Source organism: Peromyscus californicus, unplaced genomic scaffold, assembly GCF_007827085.1.
Source record: "Peromyscus californicus insignis strain IS unplaced genomic scaffold, ASM782708v3 Scaffold_16__1_contigs__length_79575227, whole genome shotgun sequence".
Lineage (NCBI taxonomy): Eukaryota > Metazoa > Chordata > Mammalia > Rodentia > Cricetidae > Peromyscus > Peromyscus californicus.
Genome location: NW_026294458.1, coordinates 57,719,255 through 57,742,167, shown reverse-complemented (window position 1 = coordinate 57,742,167; position 22,913 = coordinate 57,719,255). Strand labels below are relative to the sequence as shown.

The 22,913-nt window shown below is 38.7% G+C and overlaps 1 protein-coding gene and 1 long non-coding RNA gene across 2 annotated transcripts in view; one reads left to right on the top strand and one right to left on the bottom strand.

Annotated features, from left to right (window-relative positions):
* The window catches only part of LOC128112172 (uncharacterized), a 168,060-nt gene that overhangs the window by 1,972 nt on the left and 143,175 nt on the right, over positions 1-22,913 (bottom strand). The gene's annotated exons all lie outside the window — the stretch shown is intronic.
* The window catches only part of Samsn1 (SAM domain, SH3 domain and nuclear localization signals 1), a 90,056-nt gene that overhangs the window by 6,813 nt on the left and 60,330 nt on the right, over positions 1-22,913 (top strand). The window lies entirely within an intron of this gene.

Below are 22,913 nucleotides of genomic sequence, written 5' to 3'. Positions count from 1 at the left end.
TTTTCCTGTGCTGAACTGCCAAAGTGACAATTTGATATTTCTAAAAGCTGCCTTGTGCTTTCCTGCCTCTGTGTCTTTGTGTCTGTGTGATGGTCTCTTCCTGGTGTGCCATTGGCATGCCACTTTCTTTTAGAGTCATTTCTCTAGCCGAAGAACTCACATTAAATTCTTTGTCCTTTAGAAAGCCTTGTTGGGCCATGCCAGATCGACTCCTAGGTCATTACCATACTGCTTTGTTATTTATCCATCAGACACATATTAATACCTACTATGTGGCATTACAAAATTGGGCACTAGGTTAGAGAGTTAAAAACGTGTATTGACTTCATAGAGGTTTCCTTATTCTACCAAATACAGTATTTGTTAAGCATTTCTTTACTTCCTGTAAGTAATTTGTAAGTCCATCATCCCTAGAATAGAATGAAATAAATGTAAGAGCAACATATGCTGCTTAAAATGAACATAGTTTTAAAAACCAATGGACTTTGTTTCTAATTTTACTTTCTTAGAAAATTTCTAAATTATCTATTTATTTTATATATGTGAGTGTTTTAGGAAACGGTGTCAGGTCCCCAAGGATTGGCATTACAGAGGGCTATAAGCCACCATGTGGCGGAGGAAGCAAACCGGTGTCCTCTGGCAGAGCAGTCAATGCTTTAAGCTATGAAGTATCTTCCCATGCCTTGTTTCTAAATATCTTGATAACAGCAATTCTTCTTGCTGTTCTGTCCATACAACCAAAGTTTTTCTAATGAATCCAGCTATTCGTGAATTTAGGGTTTGGTACATAAGAGTGCTTGTGGTAGATAAGCACAGGGGTATCATTGTCTCCTTCTTATTTAGAGGGTCTTACGTGATTTAGTACATAACTGAGTGGCTGAGTTTATCTGCCAGAAGGTTAAACATATCTGCTGAATACTTGGAATTTTAAATGGTAACGTTAAGCATTCACGACAGGATGGCCTCAGTGGGTTTGGAGAATGAGTCAAGATTATGCTAGAGTTAAATTGGTTTGGTAAACTTAATGAGACCACTTACACTCAGGGACTTGAGACACTGGAGTGAAAGAAGTGAGATGAGTGCAAATTATTATTTTTATATTCTACACCTATATACCATAATGATAACAAGTGACAACTATGCTGCTTCATTTTAGCAGAGCTGGTATTTTTTTCTGTAGTGATTGCAGAGTTATTATTTGGGTTATTTAACTTTCATTCTACAAAATGGGAAGGCAGAGAGAATTAAAGGAAAAGATGTACTCCTGAAATGAGTGTTACTATTAACAACAGGAGTCAGAAGTGACACTTCTGAAATTTTAGGGTAAAAGTATGACTAGATTTTTTTAAGTGCACCAGCATGCTCAGACATGGTGGAGCTGGGTCTGAGTTCCGCAGCGCAGATCTAACATAGACCCACTCCAATTTGACCCTATGAAGTCCCTTTTAGGCTTAGGTTTTCAAGGCTGGCTCTAAAGAGCCAGCCTTGCACAGACATGAACATGAGAGTGAACCTGAGTGAACTTCCCCTTTAATTCACTAACTCCAAGTATATACAGAAGTGGCAGTCCCTACTAGGGCCATTGCTCCTTAATGAATCTGCATATCCAAAGTAGCCATTTGCATGGGAAAGTTGTCAATATCTCCTAAACAGGATTCCTGAGATGACTAAGTGAAATGTGTTAGTTTTATTTGGTTGTGAATATGAGCAAACAGAATCAGACATGGAAATGCATTGTTTGTGAAGGGTCCTTCCCAGAAGTCAACAGGTGAATGAGACACAGAGATGTCTAACAGACAGTTCAGTTGCAAGGTTTGAAGGGCCCAAAGAGTGGGAAAAGATAAGTGACTATGGAATTGATACACGCCGAAATGGGTAAAGGATACGTGCTTAGATTTATAAAAGCATACACTCTGCAAGAGAAACATCCAATGGAAAAAACGCTAATGTCCCTCTTTTCTAACATCTTTTCTGAGATGAGTGCTTTTGAAAAGGGATTTTTAGATGCATATGAAAAAAGATAATGATGCAGGCAATCCAAAATGATGCTTGAAGCCAAGTGTTTCGAGTCAATTCCTAAGAGAGACTGAAGGATACTTATGGTACTTTGAACACTAAGAGCTTGGAACATCTAAGAGGGAAGTGAGGGAACATGAGCTATGGGCTCCAAAGTGACTATGGGTAAGAAAGCAAAGCGTTTGTGTTTTACCAAAAAGGTGAGACCTATCTGTAGTAGAATATTATTAGAAGAGCAAACATAAGTTTGGTAATCTATGTGACATTTTTCAGATTGATACAAAGAATAGATAAAATATTTTTATCATATTAAGAAATAAAAGTGCGTCAGCAAGATGAGTTAACAGGTAAAAGCACTTAGAACGAAGCCTGACTACCGGAGTTGAGTTCTTGAAACCCATAAGAAGGAAGATGAAAACTTATTCTCACAAGCTGTCCTCTGCCTTCCCCATAAACACTGTGGCATGTCCATGCACACACACACACACACACACACACACACACACACACACACACACACACACACACACAGAGAGAGAGAGAGAGAGAGAGAGAGAGAGAGAGAGAGAGAGAGAGAGAGAGAGCACAACACACATATACACACATAAATAAAGGTAATTTAAAAAAGAAATAGAAGGGATTTAGATTTAAAAAAGTGAGCTGTATACAGTTCTGTCTTTACAGCTTGGCACAGTTTAGTGTCTTCTAGGATGAAGGAACCAAAGTTGAAGAATTGCCTCATCAGAATGGTCTATGGCCATGTCAGTGAGAGATTCTCTTAGTCGATGATTGAGAGAGGAGTTTTCAACCTACTGTGGGTGGCACTATCAGGAGAGCCAGCTACATATGAACCAAAGAGCAAGGAAGTAAGCTGCATTTCTCCATGGTCTCTGCTTCAGTTTCATTCTTCCCTCAATGATGGACTATTACCTAGAAACATAAGTCAAATAAACATTTTCCTCCCATCACAGTGCTTTCGTTCATGGTGTTTATCACAACAGAAAGCAAACTAGAACACCTACCTAAAATATTTTGAAGTTTATTTTTATAGAAACAATGCAATATGATTTGAAAGTGATAGCAAGAAATGATCTTTGAGGAAGAAGGAGTTCAGAAGCCAGAAAGAATCTAAAGCACAGTGAGAAGTCATAAAGAATCCAAATCAATAAGGGCAGAGAACTGAAAATAAGAGTGACTAATAACTCAACAAAAGTCAAACAGGTAAGGTTTTGACAGAGTATTTGATGCTAGGAGAATAAACAAAGCACTGTGTGAAGGTATCCGAGGATGAGAAAGTCAGCTCACCCAAATAATATAACAAACAGAAGTATGAATAATGGAAATATTTTTAATGAAGCTATTTCAGTGTGAAGAACAGAATCTATGCTAAAGCTATCCAACAACAACAACAACAACAACAACAACAACAACAACAACAACAAAAAGAACAAAACTAACTACTATTTGTCTCCTAGTTGCAATGGGAAACAATGGATTGAAATCATTTTGTAATAGTATTCTTGGAATACACAGTCCTTCTTTTAACGTGGTATACAAATGTACAGACTGCCAAAGAAAACCAGTGGTCAATGAGAAGGATGGTGTACTAGGTAAACCAGTTTCTCTCTAACCCTTTAGCAGTTGAGTGGACTCTTGAGAATGTGCAGAGTTTCCCACGGAACAACCCGAAGTGATTTGTCATCCTCTTCATTTCTTTGTTCTGTAATTCTGGGAATCCTTTCCAATATCATTGATCGTTACCTGACCCTCCAACCAACAGGTCACATTATTGCCTGATTAATTTATCCGACATTTTAATCTGGTCCGTTTGATAGGCTTGAGATACGTAAAACACACCTCTGGGTGTGTCTGGGAGAGCAGTTTCAGAGATAATCAGATCATGAGAATTCTTACGTAAGTAACCAATAATTTATGCATTGGTGGATTCAAACTTTTATTACACTACTCAGACATGACAGAATCGTGGAAGACGATGCCTGGATGGAGTAGGGTACTCCCTTATGTTGTGGCTTGACTCTTTTCCAGCTGCTAAGGTGTGTAGTGCACTGCTCCACCACACCCTCCCAGGCTCTGTGGACTACCTCTGAAGCCATGCACAGAACAAGGTCTTCCCCCTTGAGTTATTTCTGTCGCCTCTGTTTATCAGTGACAAGAAATCTAATACAACCATTTTAAGTGAATGATTCCACTTGACTAACAATCCTGAAGTGCACATCTAATGGGACTGAAATCTATAGGGCTAGGGATAAACTGATTCATCAAATATGCCCTTATCAGGCCCCTGTGGGCATCACACAAAGGTGTGTGGTATCTCTCCTAATTTTTCGTATATGGGCTACTTCCTCAGTTTTGCCTTTCATTGCTATTTATTTGATGGCTTTTTAAGCGTTTAAACTACCAGGCAAATAGGTAAGAATTCAAGGAATGCCCTACCAATTAAAAATCATGATGGAAAGGAACCGTATATAAGGGGGATGCACAAAGGATGCAGAGTGGTAGAGAGAGAAGTTAAAAGGGCAAATTTAACTTCACAGAATTTTCTTCTTCTTCTTAGTGATGTCAGGTCCTTACCAAAGCTGTCTGTGGGCTCACAGAAAGGAATGTTTTTGACTCAATTAATATTAACATATGATAAGAAGACAGCTCACACATCTGTCTGGAGGAAAGCAGGGTATACACCATCAGTGAATAATTCCTCACACTTTAGCATGCCATGCTTCAACTCTAAGGCATCAAAAATCATTTGTTGGCAGAGCAGTAAACTTTGTTTATGCTGGAATTATGGTGTGATGTGGATATATTTGGAGAACTTGCAAAAATAAAGGCATTGTAAATGATAATATGGATTGAGAATTTTGAAGGAAAAAATAGAAAATGTGATACAAAAAGATACCCACACTTCTTGCACTCAGCACTGAAATTAATGAACCTCAAAACAAATATTCTAAAAATAATTTTAAAAGATTTAAATGAGCAAGAACAAAGCATTAATTATGAATAATCTACATGACAAAATTTTAATTATAGTCAGTATAATGCTTGATGGAGAGAGAATCAGCACTTACCCAAGAAAAATATTTAAAAGATACCATATCCATCCATTTTACTATTTCCTTATATACCAAATTCTTGTCAAACAACTCCAAAGCTGCTCAGTGTATAACTCGGGGGTGTTAGGAGAATGTGAGTGTGTGGGTGGTATGGTAGGTGAATGAGCTACTATTTCATATTCATAATGGGCAGTCCATGTTATCTCATTTAAAGGAAATATTTAAAACAGAACAAATAAGTACATTCCTTCATGTAAAAGTTCACTGGGCTGCAAATACCCTGCATTATTTGTATAATCCCTGGACAAGATCTAGCCAGACATGCAAACATATTTTATGTTCTTAAAAAGTAAGTCTATGAAAGAAACACTTAAAATACAAAGCATTTCAACAGTATCTATTGTCAGGTTTATGGGAAACTCTTTAGGTGAGTTTGAAGAAAGTAATTTCTAAATGTGTATAAAATGTTTAACTGTCATTTCTAATAAAAATCTTTTACAATAAGAAAAGAAGATGAAACGAGAAAATGTAATTGCCTTGTGTGAAGTCTTATTCTCAACGTCCAAGATGAATAAAGATATTGTTAAATTAGACTTTTGAGAGTTAACAATAGGACATTTAAGCCAATGTAATATTTTGAGTTGAAATTTGGCATTTCTCAACCACAAAATCCTCATGGATGTTAGTTAAAAAAAAAAAAACAGATTTGTGATGGAACACTAAAACTGGTACAGAAACCTAGACTTTCTTCCAGAATGAGTTACCTTTCTGTTTTGTATCAGTTTTCTTGTTGCTGTGACAAAATGGCTGATGAAAGCCACTTAAGGAAGGAAAGGTTCATTGTGGCTTACAGTTGGAGGGTCCACTTCATCAAGGCAGACAAGTCATGGACACAAGAGCTGGAGGCAGCTGGTCTATTATGTCCCAGTCAGAAAAACAGAGAGATGAATGCTGGTCCTTGGTTAGTTTTCTCTTTTCCATTCACTCCATGCAATACTACCACCCACTTAAGGGTGGGTCTTCCACCTCAGTCCACCAAGCCTAGAAGACATGCCGAGAAGTTTGCTTCTCTAAATCCTGTCAAGTTGACAGTGTGGACCAGCACAAGATACCCCCCTCACCATCACCACCATTTTGTTTTGTTTACTTATCCAATTGCATCAAAACAAGGAGAAAGTTGAGTTGATAATCCGTACAACAAAATCTTTCTAAAGTTAACATAAAATGACATGAATAGTATTCATGATAATTAACTGTAACTATAATTTGACTTCCATAAGAATGTTGAAATCAGTTTCATTGTTGCCTCAAATGGAATAAGGACAATGAACATCCATCTGAAGTGGACCCAACTGTGCTCATTAGCCCCTGGAAAACTCCAGCTCCTTAGTTAGAGATGAACATTCTGTTGTGGTCAGGACCATAAAGCAGATCATCAAAGATGGACTTCAAAGTCTGGGAATAGAGAAGGATGAACGCTTGAACATTTCATATGAGGAGTATAGTCAGCATAGCGTGCAGAGCCCATTTGCCTTCCGTGGAAGGGAAATTTCCTAATTCAGTGTTCCTGAGCAGGCTAAGGACAGAGTTAAATTGTGTGTGTGTGTGTGTGTGTGTGTGTGTGTGTGTGTGTGTGTGTGTGTGTTACCATCCAAAGGAATGAAATTGTCAACCAGAACTGGTTTGAGTTTAGCTTTATCCCTTAGTAGGATCTCGTAGTAGGGTCAGTTTGCTGAATCTCTATTTAGCTTCTAGCTCATGCTGAGGACAGGAAAGAGCTATCAAGTTCTTTTCATCTCTCATATTTTGTGACATAGTGGCATGTAAAGGGAGGCAGTCTACATACTGAAGAAGAGCCTTAAAGATTTCCTCCTGTGCTTCCCAAGCTGCACCTCCCCCTTCAATGAAGACTATTGGCCTTATTCACATAGGTGTGTGTGTTTTTCACAAGCTATTTTAGGTTTAGAGTTTTATTTTTATTTTTTATTTTTTTGGTTTTTCGAGACAGGGTTTCTCTGTGTAGCTTTGCGCCTCTCCTGGAACTCACTTGGTAGCCCAGGCTGGCCTCGAACTCACAGAGATCCGCCTGGCTCTGCCTCCCGAGTGCTGGGATTAAAGGCGTGCGCCATCACCGCCCGGCCGTGTTTTATTTTTATATTTCCCTGAAAGACTGTACTTCCGGTGTCCTGTCTTCCCCCTTCCCTTTTGCTCTCTGGATACAACACGAGTTATAACTCAAACAAGGTCAGACAGAACAAGCATGCATGTGAATTCACCTCACTCATGTTCCTCCTAAGACTTCCTGACCACAAAACCAACTGTCAACATTTTCACTTTGGAGCTAAGATGGGCCATGTCTCTCAGAGAAATATTTCATAATAATAATAATCGTGTGTGTGTGTGTGTGTGTGTGTGTGTGTGTGTGTGTGTGTGTGTATGAGAGAGAGAGAGAGAGAGAGAGAGAGAGAGAGAGAGAGAGAGAAAGAGAGAGAGAGAGAGAGAGAGAGAGAGAGAGAGAGAGAGGTGTCAAAGAAGTCAATTCTCTGAACAACAAAACAAATAAAAAAAGGTAAAGTAAACTGTACAAGGGGACAGAGTGTCGGAGTTTCATAGTGTAAAGTACTGGATTTCAGCTGGATACCTCCTGTGTCACCATCTTCTACCACACACATGTGCACATGCTTACACACTACTGCCGCCTTGAATGATTTGTGTCTGTACACTCTAGTTCTGATCACATGTGGGAACTGATACAATGATATTCCTGGCCTCAAGAGATGCATAGCATTTACTGGGTGGCTTTTGTGAATGCTTTATTTGTGTCAGGAATCAGTGAGGTGGGATTATTTTCCTGATTTCAATGATTGAAATTTGAAGCTCAAAGACATTAAATAATTCACACAATATTGTAACTGGTGGCAGAGCTGGATTTTAAGATAAAACCTTTAAGAACCTAAAGGTTACTGAAAAGAATGTGGCTTTACAATCTTTGAGATGCGGTTAGCATCCTTACTTTACTAATGTGTAGTTAAATAAAGAAGTTCATTCCTAACTTACAGTATGTAATGAAATGAAACAAATGAAATACACAAAGACTGTGTGGGTATGTGTGATCTTACTAAATAGAGCTCCTACCTTCAAGGAACAATATGCCATTCCTCAGTCTTATATTAGTTTAATGAATTGGGCAAATTGATTGCCATTCTATAGATGGAAGAATTGAACCACATAAAATTGAGTGAATTAGCTGAGTTTCCATAGCTCTGGTGACAGAGCTGGTACAAACATAAACCCAAATTTTAGTCTAAACTTTAATATAATTAAATTTCCTTTAATTATGCATTATATGGGGATAAATATGGTGTTGAGGGACAGAGTGTGAACTCCATATATGAAGACAAGTGAGTCTGGCCTTGAAGTGCACCTGTCAGATCATTTTTCTGAAATTGGTAAATTTCTTGATGTCTCCCAGTTTCTGTTTCTTATATATTGACTGAAAGAACTGAGCAAGAACATTACATCTATGAGAGATCAGGTATTTTCTTAGGTGTGAGCCACAGAGACGACTAAAATAGTCTCTATTATAGGGGCACCATTCGCATTTCTCAGCAACTTGTCATCCCAGGCCAGAATGCTGCTTTGAATGCACAATGCTGATTTTTGGTAGTTATTCTTTCCTATAGTTTATCCAATTTTCTCATGGGAGATAAAGACAGGGTGACCTCATCCTAAATGTTCAGTAAATATCAAACAAGGTTGTTTTTGCCTTTCCAATATTCCAGTGACTTTATGCCTGTGGGTCTCTGGGGAATTCAGGCCGAACACAGGACTGGGGAGCATGCTGGCCTCACCATTGTGCATCGCTGACATCCCAAATTATCACTGCGTTAACAATGTGTAACACATGTAAAACGACTTAGCTTTAAAAAACTCATCTACTTTATCATAGCCTGATGTCATACACATTTCATGATATTTTATTTCAGGGTAAAGATATAACTCCAGGTCATAACAGTATTTTTCATAGGAGAATGAAAAATGAAGGAAAGAAATTCATGTTCCCCTTCCTTCCTGGGTAGTTGTAAAACAAGTAGTTGAATTCACTCTAAAATTCCTTATGAATATTCAGTGTACAATCTTTATGCATTCCATGGTTTCCTGCTATTAAATACAACCATACTGATGAATAATTGGGTTAGAAATATACCCTTATTACAGCTAACCTCAAGCCCATCCCAAAGCCAAGCTTGCATGTCATCCACGAAAAGGACTCTCAGATAAAGTAAAAATCATCAAAAGCAAGAACTTATTTATTCTTATGCTCAACAACTGGAATATTCACATTGTTCCAAATAAGGAGAAAATATTGAGTTTTTTTTAAATGACTTGCAATTTAAATGAGACAAAAAAGAAAATATTCACACAAAAATGAAAGAGCAACTTTGATAATAGCTATTGTCTCTATGGGGCTCCATGAAGGTCTTTAATGGGCAGATCTGACCTAGTCAAGGGAGCAGAAAACACTTTGATGACATGGTTAGTTGAGTTCAGATCTAATGAGTTGAACTTAATTAGCCCAAATTAAAAATGAGAGAAAAATGGTCAGAACGGACGGGGAAGGAACCTCTTAGAAGACAAGGCACAAAGTAAGACTGAGGAAGGGGCCATACTGGACCTTCCAAGCTGCCCTGAGCTTTATTGTTTGTCTTCTAAAAACAGTGGAGAGCTGCGTAAGTGGGGATGATAGCTTTTGTTTGCTAGTTTCTTATTTGCTTGTTAAAGGCATGGAGGGAAGTAATTAAGTTTGCATTTTAAAAAGCTCGCTACATATGGTGAGAACAGTGTGTGGGGGGGCAAACAGATGAAAGATGATGGGGACTTGAACAATGGTTGAATAAAGACAGAGATTAATGAAAATCCTCAGGCTCACAGACTATATCCCCAGAATACGCATTTCTCTAAATGATGGAAATGTCACTTTTAAAAGTCATCTTTTGTGATGTCAACCAAAAAGCCCCATCCACTTTAGGACATATGGTCACAGATGACAGCGGAGAAGTGATACAATGACATGACGGTATATTCCAATTCTGCCCTTTGATTTTTAAACTCAGGAGCTCATAGCCACCATCATGGCTTAATGGAATCATTACCAGTGGATAAGGAAATGTCATCCATTTGCTTCCCCCATTCCACTTGGACATAGGCCATTGTTTCCACAGAGTGGCTGGGAGCCACACAGGGTTTCAAGGGAGATTGGCCTTTCAGAGGGGCATCTGAATAGATAATGCATATTGCCACCGTAAAATCTCTAATGAATATTAAGGGTGGCTTTCATTTGTGGTGATTGAAATGGACTCATAAATTCTCTCTAGGATGCGGGAATTTTTTCCCTCCCCGTGGAGAGATTTAATGGATTTGCGGCATTCTGAATGATTTGGCAAGAAATCAGAGGTATCAGTGCAGTCACCCACAAAGGGCATTTAGTTTCTAGCATGTGATAGTCAACCACCACAAAATATTTTCTGTAAGAACTTAGAATGATTGATGCAAGCCACCGTAAGTCATGACAGGGTGTCAACTGAAAAACTGGAAAAAGAAGTGGTTAAAGGCACCACAGCTTTAGAAACAAATTTGACTTTTAGAGAAGGGTTATTTCCTCTTAGAAAAAAGAAAAGTTAGAGCTGCCAGTTGCAGGAAATTTAGATCAGTTGTTTGTGGCAAAGGACATCGTATTTTGAGGCCACTCAGAGTTCCTCCTGCTCTCTCTGTATGGAACAGATTAAACTGTTCTCACTCGGTGATAAATACATCAGAAAAAGCTGTAACAGGAATACAGTAGTTGTAGCAGTTAATGGTACAGCTTCCCGTCAAAACAGTATTCTTCGGATTTCTTAGGCTAGTTCCCATTTTATGTATGCTATTTTTTGATGAGTTAATTTTTTGCATTTGCATAATCAATAACTTTGAGAGTTCTGTGGAATTGAAGATGAAAACTGAAGGCAAGAGTTCTGAGGAGCAGTGCTGTCTATGTGGGACTGGGTAACGGATGGATTCTGAGAAGTACAAGAGAAATCTATCAAAGCAGCAGTCTAGGATTAAACCTAACTCTTAATGTGTGCATGTGGGAAGAAAATGAAAAACAACCTAGAGAAGAAATTGCCTTCAAACATCTTCATAACAAGCAACAATTACCTGAAACTTAGAATGCAATGATAGAAATGGTAAAAGAGTCCTTCATTTTATTATGTGAGAATATTTCCAGAGAAAGCAAATTTGTATTATTATTTATACTTTCAGTACCCAGAGAAAAAATAGTCCCAGGGGACTTTATTATGTTGAAGTGGTGAACTGTTTCCTAAATGAATTCTACAACCCTACTTCCTTATGAGTAGGCAAATTTGCAGGACATCAACCCAAATGTTCAGCATTTCCTTACATGAGGAAAAACCCACCACGATGTAAGACCTGAGTTCTTTGCATACTAGATGAGGAAGCTTGATTTGGGAGAAATTTTGATTGTTGATGTGGCTCTCAATGGGCTTCCCTTGTATGGAAACCCCTTCATTTGTAAAGCTTCTAGGCTGGAGACTATGTCAGGTAGTATTAGCTATTGTTCTTAGTTATAAAATAATAGATATAACAGGTGATCATTAAGGCCCTCCACGGGTACGTATTCGTGAGTCCGCTTTGTAACAGAGGGCATAATACTTGCTTTCTGTTTCATTATTTAAAAACTGCCACTTGGAGAAAAGGGCTTGATTACCACAAAAAAATCAACCCCTTATGCCACAAATGATAAATATCTTTCAGTATACAACTTTAAGATGGACAAGAAGAAATGTGTTCTTCTAGCTATTCTTTTATTGATTCCAAATAAAATGGCTTCTGTTTCACAACTGATTAGACCATTATAAGTAACATTTCTGGTTTCGGTTCCATGAACCAACAGTAAAAGAACTAGCTAAGATTTTTAATGCTTGCCTACTCCAGGCTTGCTTATCCAGAGTTTTTGGCATTGGGCATTTTTCACAAGCTCCTTAATGTGATGTATTTTGTTTGTTTGTTATCAAAGTTTGGTAATAGTTAATATTCAAGAACATTATGATTGGCTGACAATGGTCTCACACCTCTCATGGTTGCCACAGATAAAGTCCAGAGGGACTTTTGTGCTCTCTAACTGATTTGTTAAAAATCCCATCAGAATTTCTGGGACTTTTTTATAAATTGTGGAATAGAAAATTTTCCAAGCAAAGGGTTAAAAAAAAAAAAACCCACAAGGCTGCTCACCACATACCTTCTGGGTTTTGCAAAAGTAATTTTGAATGTAAGTAGCTTTCCTAATTGTAATGTTTATTTTCTTTGATTCCTGTGTAAATGAAGTCTGGCTCTCTCTGAACAATTATTGTCTGTTTTCAGTTTTAGAATCTGAACTTAGGAGCACCCCTCCAATTCCACTGTGTAGCTTCCTGAATTTTATTGAGGCTGCTTCCGTTTTCCCAGCTACGTTCTCAGTCTTCCCCCTGACTGTTTTACTGGCTTGCCTTCCATGGTTCTAAGAACCACTCAGACTTCTCTCAGCACCACCTTTCTGTGATCATAGGACCCTCAAACAGCACCCTTCACAGTCCCTGAAGGGTGAAAGTTACTCCCTCTTTCAGAGAGCTAAAGAAACCCGTGGTTTGCTAACTAGGAAGCTTGCTTGCTCAGAGTAAGAATCTTTAATATAGTCTGGTCATGATCTTTAAGTCCCAAGATGTTTGAACCACATTCTATTAGGTCTGAGTGGGATTTTTAAGGCTGTGTGCATAAATTTTTGTGGTGCTTTGCACTGGATAATACTAATATTACCCTAAAAGATACGTGCCAGAGGTTTTAGTTGATACAATATGGTCCTTTCTCTGCTTTGAATGTTTTATTTTATCTAATTATTTGTTTTTAATTTCTTCATTGAGAATCTCATACAGTTTATTTGCATCATATTCTTTCCCGTCCTCCAGTTCCTCCTAGATCTAACCCTCCCCATGCCATTTTAGATTCTCTCTCTTGAAACAAAAACAAAATATCAAACTATAGAAAAAGACCTAAAAAGCTTGGGATCAGATTGCCTTGGCCAACTAATCCTAAGCATAGGGCCTGTCTGCCCTGTAGTGTGGTTAATATACTCAATGTCATTCCATTAGAGAAAACTTTGTTGCCCTTTCCCAGGAGTTACCATTTGGGAATATCTTCTTGGTTAGAAATAAGACTTTGTGCTCACCCCCCCCCCATTCACGATGGGATTTTGTCTGTCTTGAGCTTGTTATACAGTCTTATGTATGCTGACACAGTATCTGTGAGTTCATATGTTCATCAGCCCTGTTATATCTAGAAAATACTGCTCCCTAGATGTTATCCACCACCACTGGCTCTTATAACCTTACTACCTCCTCTTCTTCACAAATTCCTGAGCCTTGGGGAGAGGGGTATGATAAAGACATTCCATTTATGGCTAAGTGGTCCAGAGTCTCTACTTTCTGCATGTTATCTGATTTCGTTCTCTATGTTTTCATTGTGACATTTCCATCATTACCCTCTACTGCAAGAAGCTAGTCTGATGATGGTTGAATGATGCACTGATCTATGTGTACAGTGGTATGTTATTGGGTTACATTTTATTGCTATGTTCATTTCCCAGAGTCACAGTAGTAGGTCTCATGACCTATCTAGTCCAGGTTCTTGTCCTCAGTAACAGTACTAGGTGTGGGTTCTGTCTCATGGAGTAGGCCTGTGGTGGTTTGAATAGGAATGGACCCTATAGGCTCATATATCTGAATGCTTTGTCATTAGGAAGTGGCACTACTCATGAAGGAATAGGAGGTATGGCCTTGTTGGAGGAAGTGTGCCACTGGGGGTGGGCTCTGAGTTGTCAAAAGCCCAAGCCAGGCCCAGTGTCTCTGTCTGCTGACTGTGAATCTGGATGCAGAACTCTCAGCTACTTCTCCAGCACCATGCCACCATGGTCCCCACCATAACGATAATGGTGGGACTAAACCTCTGAAACAGTAATCAAGCCTCAGTTAAATTCTTTCTCTTATAATAGTTGCCTGGGTCATGGTCTGCTCATAGCAATAGAACACTGACTAAGACAAGGTGTTAGTTAACTCTAAACCCAAACTGACTGGTTGCTCCCCTACCATTTGTGCTGCTATTGCACCAGGAAGCATATCTTGAAAGCAAGTTGTCATCATAGCTTGCAGGGCTATTAGCTGGGGTGAAATTGATGATTACACTGATAGCACATTCTAGAACTATGAATAATGGCTAGCAGGGGTGAAGCTTCCATTTGAGTATGTACTAGATGTCTCCATGTTCTAAGCCATAAATATGTGGTGTCTTCAGCAACAGAGTCTTACTGTCATGTTATGGGGAGAAACCAATAGTATTGGCAGCAACCTGTAGAGTTTTGGGGGCATTCTCTGGGAACACCATTGCCAATAATTCAAGGAGATACAACAAAATCCTGACTTGTGAGAATGATCATTTGTTTTTGAAACCGAATCATTCATTTCTGTAATGTGCTCTCCCATCCAGCCTTGCAACCCTTGGATATCTTTCACTTAATGTAATTATCAAACTTAATTGTTGTGACAGTGTAAATTAACAATATCTTATTAAAAACTTAAAGGATCGCCCTTCACTACCACACAACTTAAATCGAACCAAAGGAACTCCCATGCATACATGCTCACAGGCAATGGGCAACCAAACGGCTTGGTCTTTGGGAAAATTGTTCGGCTCATACAAGTTTCCCTCTTCTTTTGCTTGTGCTCGATCTGGCTCCGCAGCCAATGAGCCTGTGACATCAATGGTAGAGTCTTCCCCCTGACATTACATCCAAATGTCAGATTTTCCAGGGGGCGGGAAAAACACTCCCCAGCTTCTTTATTTCCTTTATGTTTCTAGATAAATTTTATGATTTCATGTATTGGTTCAAAGACAGATCTAAGTGCTGTGGGATGTTCTGTATGTCAAATGTGTTGCTAATTAGTCAATAAATAAAACACTGATTGGCTATTGGCTAGGCAGGATGTGTAGGCGGGACAAGGAGGAGAATAAAGCTGGGAAGTGGAAGGCTGAGTCAGAGAGACACTGCCAGCTGCCACCAGGACAAGCAGCATCATGTGAAGATGCTGGTAAGCCACAAGCCATGTGGCAAGGTATAGATTAATGGAAATGGATTAATTTAAGCTGTAAGACAGTTAGCAAGAAGCCTGCCACGGCCATACAGTTTGTAACCAATATAAGTCTCTGTGTTTACTTGGTTGGGTCTGAGCGGCTGTGGGACTGGCAGGTGAGAGAGATTTGCCCTGACAGTGGGCCAGGCAGGAAAATTCTAGCTACATCTAAGTACTACATCTTTCATGCCAGGTTTCCTTTTCATGTTTGGAAGAATTTTAGTTGAAAAAAATGCATTGATTTTTAAACTTCTTTTACCACATATTTGAGATTTAAAACAAGCAGAAATCTTGATAAACTTTTATTTCAATGTAATTCAATTAGAAATTCCCTTTACATTTCTTAGTATGCCACAAAATATTTTATACCACTATTAGTTATGCAATTCCAGACAGAAACAAATGCTACCTTGAAGACAGCGTACATTAATTAAATTCTTTACTTGCATAAATACAGCATGAGCATGTTGTTTGCCAGAAAGTCATAATGGAACTGCACAAAGAACAAAAATGCTCACAGTGGCTTATTGCTCTTTAGTGAATTCATTCACTCTAGTAATAATCTCTCACTTATAAAGAGTGTGTACATGTGCTTTATGTTGTTCATATATTGAAAACATATTCAAGTCTTCTGTATTTCAAATAGACCTATTTAACTACTCAGATTAGAGATCATTAAAGAGTATATAGCGTTAGGAGTGTTGTAATTTGAATGCCACCTACCCAAATTAGAAAGAATTCATGCACTAGCAATAAAACTTTTAACTATCATAATTTATGACATTTTGAGAAAAGAAAACTAACAGAAATAACATCAGTAATTCGGTATTCTTCATATTGATCTTAGTTATATAATGCTTCTTGGGCTTTTTGCTTGCATAGGAATGGACATTTCTAGATATGTATATAAATCACTTTCTTCAATTAGGATAAATATCAAGAAAAACAATTCTGGGAACTCAAATGGCTTTCTACTGGAAGGTTAATTTTATTTCATGTTTATGAGGTCTCAACTGAATTATTTTTATCAACCTCAAAATATCAATATCAAAATAATTTTAATGTCTATACTGTAGTATCAGTGTTCTCATTTTTCATTGTGACATTTCCATCACTAAATAAGGTACTCTGGGAAGACTTAATTTCTATGCATTCCTTTTCTTAATCCATGCAATATCATGCAGACAGGGGAGCTTGGAGATGGCATTTTAGACCACATACAGAAAAAGGAAAGGTGAAGTTTTCTCTTCCTTGCTTGTTTATTTTACAGATGAAGAGGTGTTTGGGAAGCAGAGTAATCAATAAACCTTGAAAAATTTGCAAATTGGAGGAGGGGTACATACTTCCTCCCTTATGTATGCTCCACATTCACCCAGAGCCTTATGTCTATCACACTATTATGGTTATATCCCTCTCCTCCTTTGGCTGGAAATCTTCAATAGTCCCATACCCTACATGGATGTATATTCCAAATGCATTGGCAACTATACTATTTAGTCCATTTTATCAGTTTCTTAGGGTCACCATAGCAAAAGAGTATACATTAATTGGCTTAAAATAACGGATAATATTGTCTCACAACTTCTATAGGCAAGAAGTTCACAATCAAGATGTTGTCCAGGTCACTCCCTTTTTTAAGGAATTCCCATCCTTCCTTGTAATTTCCAGCTTCTGGAAGTCCAACACTGCTTGATTTGAGGTGATCTAACTCCAGCTTTATCATTTGTCTTCACATGGATATCTCTCTGTATGTTCTTCTTTAGCTTTCCCATTATACAGGTCCAAATATTCCCTCTGCCACACACACACATTAAGTATACCAGTCATGTTGGATGACAAACTCAACCTATTTCACTGTAACCTTGTCTTAATTACCATTGTAACAACTTTATTTCCCTATAAAATCACATTCTGAGCTGCTAGGTATGAGGAATTCAACATATTAGTTTTAATTATTTTTTAAAGATTTATTAACTTCATGCATATGAGTGTTTTGTCCAAATGTATGTCTTGCACCATGTACACCAGTGTCCAAGAAGGTGAAAAGATGGTGTCTGATCCCCTATCTGGCATTATGGAAGATTCTGAATCATCCATGTGGATGCTGGGAATGGAACCTGAGTCCTCTGCAAGATGAACAAGCACTCTTAACTACTGATACATTTCTTTAACCTGCAGCCATATCAGTATTGTTTTGATGGGTACAATACAAATATAGTACCTAACTCTTCTTAATCTGATGTTTAGTTAGTGCCTTCTAAACCTTTCATTCTTTTTTAACACACATTTCTGTAGGAAACTGTTTTCTTTTCCCAGACCATGTGCTGTGGGATGTTGTTCTGTATGCTGTGTTGCTCTGATTGGTTGATAAATAAAGCACTGATTGGCCAGGAGTCAGGCAGGAAGTATAGGCAGGGTTAGCAGATGAGGAGAATGCTGGAAAGAGGAAGGGCTGAGTGAGGAGTCGCCAGCCAGACACAGAAGAAGCAAGATGACAAGGTAGAACTGAGAAAAGGTACCAAGCCACATGACTAGACATAAATAAGAATTATGGGTTAAATTAAATGTAAGAGCTAGTCACTTAATAAGCTTGAGCTAATGACCAAGCAGTTATAATTAATATAAGCCTCTGTGTGCTTGTTTGGTGAGATGTGAGTGGGAGAGATTTGTCCAGACTGCTGGCCGGCTGGAACACAGGAAAACTTCCAACTACAGCCATGCCTACCACTCTTATGTCTAATTATATTGTATTCTCTGTTCACTGTTCAAATGCCTGCTCCTTTTCTTTCATCTCCAGGTATGTGGCAAATTCCTATTTTGTTCAATATTTCTTCATGCATTACCTCATAAGTGAAACATTTCCTTACCTTTCTAAGCAGATGAGCAGTTTTCCTCCATTCTTTACTACATGCACAGAGCACATTGCCTTGTCTTTCACTGTGTCACTAGCCTGGCTTCCCACTAAAGTCTAACCCTTGGAAAACAATGGACACATCTTCCCATTGCTGGAATCCTGGCAAAGTGTTAAGGCAAGTTACTTAAGAAAGTAAGGTCCTCCCTCAGAATATTTGGACACAACAAGGCTGGCAGGCAGATACCAGAGGCAATGTCCTATTCCTGTAATTAGGAGTTCTGCTTAGGGGATCTCAAAATATGAGATATAGGAAAGGCTGAGAAGTCAGCAAGAGACTCCTGCAGTCTCCAACTTGGGGTCATGTCCAAGTTGCCATTACTGAAGGGGATTGGTTCACATACTAATCTCCAGCAGATATGACCTTGGGTGGCTTCAGTCAAGGAGCTGGTTCCATGTGAACAACAGACACCAGTACTGAGTGGACAGTGAACCCCCAGACCAACAGACATGCTTCCCCTGTGTTCTTGTCACATTGTACTTTTCTCTTTTGAAAAAGAAGGGTCACTTTCCAAAGCACCATCTCCACAAAAGAGAGTCTGAAGATTCAAAACATGACCCAGTAGTCAGAGAGATTTTAGTGACATTTTCTACTAGAGATGGGACCTGTAGCTTCCATCACTGGAGAAGAAGCCATTTCATTTCTGTGAATACTTTACAGGGGATCTCATGGCTCAGAATCATGAGTTCTGGAATCAGGAGCTGACTCAAAGAAAGGGAAATTTAAGTTGTCAGGGCCCCATATGCATAAAATCAGGATAAGTACTTCACAGGAAGGCTGTTAGGATAAAATAATATATGTAAAAAGGTGTAGAAGCCCTGAGAGAGAATGCTATATAAATCAATAATAAATCATTATCATCATTAGGAAGGTATATGAATATATATTATGGATTTCTCCATAAACCGGAAAGTAGTTTTTCAAATGGTTCCTGGTCTGTGTTTCAACAATTTTTCAGTACCTTTATATCACCAAATTCAGCATTGATTCTAGCTGCCACATCCTATTCACTCTGGGGGGTTATGGATGCTGAGGTTTTGATCATGATGCTTGTCAGGCTAAGAAGATGGAGTACACACCTATGGAGAAGAGTTTACAAACTCATTCAATGGACACTTCCTGAACCAGCATCTGCCCCAGGCTGAATGACAGGGCAAACAGTAGGCCTACATTTTGCCCTCTAGATATCCAAAGTAACTAATAAAACAAGAACCATAAAGCATCTACAGGTACGTGCCTTAAGAAGGTCCTATGTGGAGGCAACAAACAGAATAGCATCTTACTGATAAAAAGGAGCCAGCCATGTCCATAGTACGAAGAAAAGCATTCCAACCTTAAGTGAATGCCAAGATAAGAGAGAAAGGAATGGTTGTCTGAGCACACACCAAAAAATCTACATGGTCATTTCAGGGAAAGGAGGACAGTACTGAGGCGTGACTCAGGCTAAGTCAGGGGAATGACTGTGGAGTCTAAATTCATTTGTAAACTCACAATTAAAGGTTAACGTGAAGTGTAAGCGAAAGCAGAACTGACTTCCCTCGAAGAAATTTCCCCTGGCTGGGAATAAACAGCATAGTCAAATATCATGTCAGCATGTGACAGTATGAGAATATCAGGTTAGCAGCAAAGAGACACACTCTGGCTTTGGAAGTCAGGTGGGACGCATTACCAGGAAACTGTGTGACATGGTGACCACATCCTGGAAGGAGAGTGGGGCCCGTGTACTAGGCACGTCATGATTTGTACTGGTGCAGAGGATGAAGTCCAAACTTACTAAAGCATTCTCTACACTAGAAATGTTGTGTATATTATGTGGTTTAATCCCAACATCAATCTCACAAGGAAATAGCTCACCACTTTACTAATAAGAAGAGTTAGATCCAGAGAGCATACATCTGTTCCAAGTTCACACAACATGTCTAAACTCAAAGCTACATTAGTTCTGCAAAATCCCATCACAATTGTCACCTCAGGAGACTTCCATGGATGGGTGCACAAGAGAAACAGAACTCCTAGCCAAGCTTTCTCCACAGAGGACTAATTGTCTAAGTACATAGCTCACTCTAAGGGCACTATAGGTGGTCAGAATTCTCTGCCCTAAAAAATAGAACAGGGAGTCTGATTCCTCTCCAACATGATTTCGTTTTTTAATCAATCATTTGTTTTAGGCTGCTGGGCACAAACATTAACTTGGCTGTTTCATTGGTCAGACTACTCATTTGATATGAAAATCAAACTCTCCTTTCTCACAGACATAGCTTTTAGGGGAAAGTTTTCTTATGAGAAAGAAACATAATTGAGTTGCACATGATGTTGTAATAAAATCCTGTAAATGATTATTTGAATGTGCCTTTGTATAAATGACAAATGTAAGTGCTTTAGAAAAGGAACTCTGGAGTTTCGGAGTGTCCAAGCTTCACTGTGGCATTATACTTCATGTGGAATCTGCATTTTGTGTGTGTTAGGGAAGGGCAATGTATATATAATATACTCATTCTCTTAAAGACATCTTGGGTTACCCTTCATGATGAAAGGTAAAAGTGGAATTCCAGTTAAATTGAAGCTTGTTCATCTATAAGACATGATAAAAATTTGGTTTTGCTGTGGTGAATAGTTTTACAGTAAAAACATTCACAATTCTATTTTTTTCTTTTGTTATTGAACCAACACACAAACATTTCACCACATAATTGTACTGTAGTAAGAAGGGGGCATAATGATGATAGGGATCTTTTTCATAAATGGCTTATATAATTATCATCTATAGTTTTACAACTATAGTATACTCTCAAGTTTTAAGGTCTGAAAAAATATTCTGAGCATTCATGAAATTCTCATAAATCTCTGCTGAACAAAGACAGAAAGAAGATAAAAATGATCTTTATCTTCCCATTTAAGAATTGCTTTTCTAAGGAAAGGAAGTACAGATATATCTCTTCAGCAATATTTTATTAATCACATTTTTTCTCCTTCAGAAGGTAGACAGGAAATCACACTCTATTGATCAGCGTAACCTACCTTCCTCTTGAGATTCTGAGGAACAAAGTCTGAACTTAGCAGGAGATTTAAATAGCACCTGTCAGGTACAGTACCTTCAGAGTACGGTTGACTTAGAAAGGGGGTGTTTTCTTCAAGATGTACGTAAGCTTCTCCTGTCACTGTTGGGCTAGGATCAGGAGCTGCTTTCAGTCTGATGAGCTATGATTCTGAAGACACTGAATTATATTATCTTCAAAGTTATTTTCAAATTTTTTGTGATTAAAAACATGAGTTGTCAGGTATCTTGAGAAAGAAGAGGCAGAACATTCCAGAAGTTGCTGTTTTCAGTGTAATGAGAAGTATATGGACATGCGGAGTAACAGCAGTTAGCATGTGAGAATGGCATTCTAGGGGAGAGCTTCACCCTGAGTCCTGTCCTTTTCTACTGAGTCATACCTGTTGCCATATCATTATGTCAGTTTGGAAAATTACAGGGTAGAAGTGGTAATGATAGGAATCGTCTTCTGTTATTAGCTACACATCTCCTACAATTAGGAGCTTAGTAAATAATATAATGTTTCAAAAGGCAGAGTAAAGATGCCTGTGACAAATAACATGCATGTGATGCCACAGACTTGCCACAATGAGATTCTGTTTACTGATAGTCAGTCTCAAATGTCATGTAGAGGCTCATAGGTTGACACTTTGGTCCCAGTCTGTGGTAGTATTGGTAGGTGGTGAAACCTTTGAGAAGATGAGGCCTACTAGAAGGAAGAGAGGTCATTGGGTGTGTGTTCTTGAAAGGAAGATTAGGATTGTGTATTTTCCTTTCTCTTTTTGCTTCTTCTCTGCCATGAAGTGAATAAGCTTATGATGAAGTATGCCCCTACCATGATGTACTGGGTCATCAGAGGCACAAAGCAACAGAACCAAATATAGACGGAAACCTCTGAGACCATGCATGGACCAGTTGAACCTTTCCTGCTGCAAATATGATGAATTCAACAATGTATCAATATTACATTGTTTATCAAAAACTTGCAATCCCAAAGAGACAAAGCAATTCAGAAAAGACAGGAAGAGTGAGTTCATTTGATATTCCAGATGATGGGAGGTGAATAAATGTCCAGAGAAAGTGTCAGGTGCAGACTCTGATGCTAGAAGTTTAGACAGGTTAGTTTTAGCTGTCAACTTGAAACAACCTAGAATCACTTCAAAAGGGAATCTCAATGAGAAATTGCCTACATTATGTTGGCCCATGGGCATGTCTGTGAGGGACTGTGTTGGTAATGGAATGTAAGGAGACCCATCCCATTGTGGGAAGCACCCTTTATGAGCAGAGCTCTAGACTATGTCAGAGTAGAACATCGGCTATGTAGTAAATAGCAAAAAGGAAGCATTGATTCTTTCTACTCTTGACTGTGGATATGATGTGAACGCCTGCCTCTCAGTCACAGACTATCACCTGGAATTGAAAACCAGGTAAACTCTTTTCTCCCCACAGTTACTTTAAAAAAAAAAAAATCTCTAGCAGGGCGGTGGTGGCGCACGCCTTTAATCCCAGCACTCAGGAGACAGAGCCAGGCGGATCTCTGTGAGTTCGAGGCCAGCCTGGTCTCCAAAGCGAGTTCCAGGAAAGGCGCAAAGCTACACAGAGAAACCCTGTCTCGAAAACAACAACAACAACAACAAAAATCTCCTTTATTTATTTGCGTGCA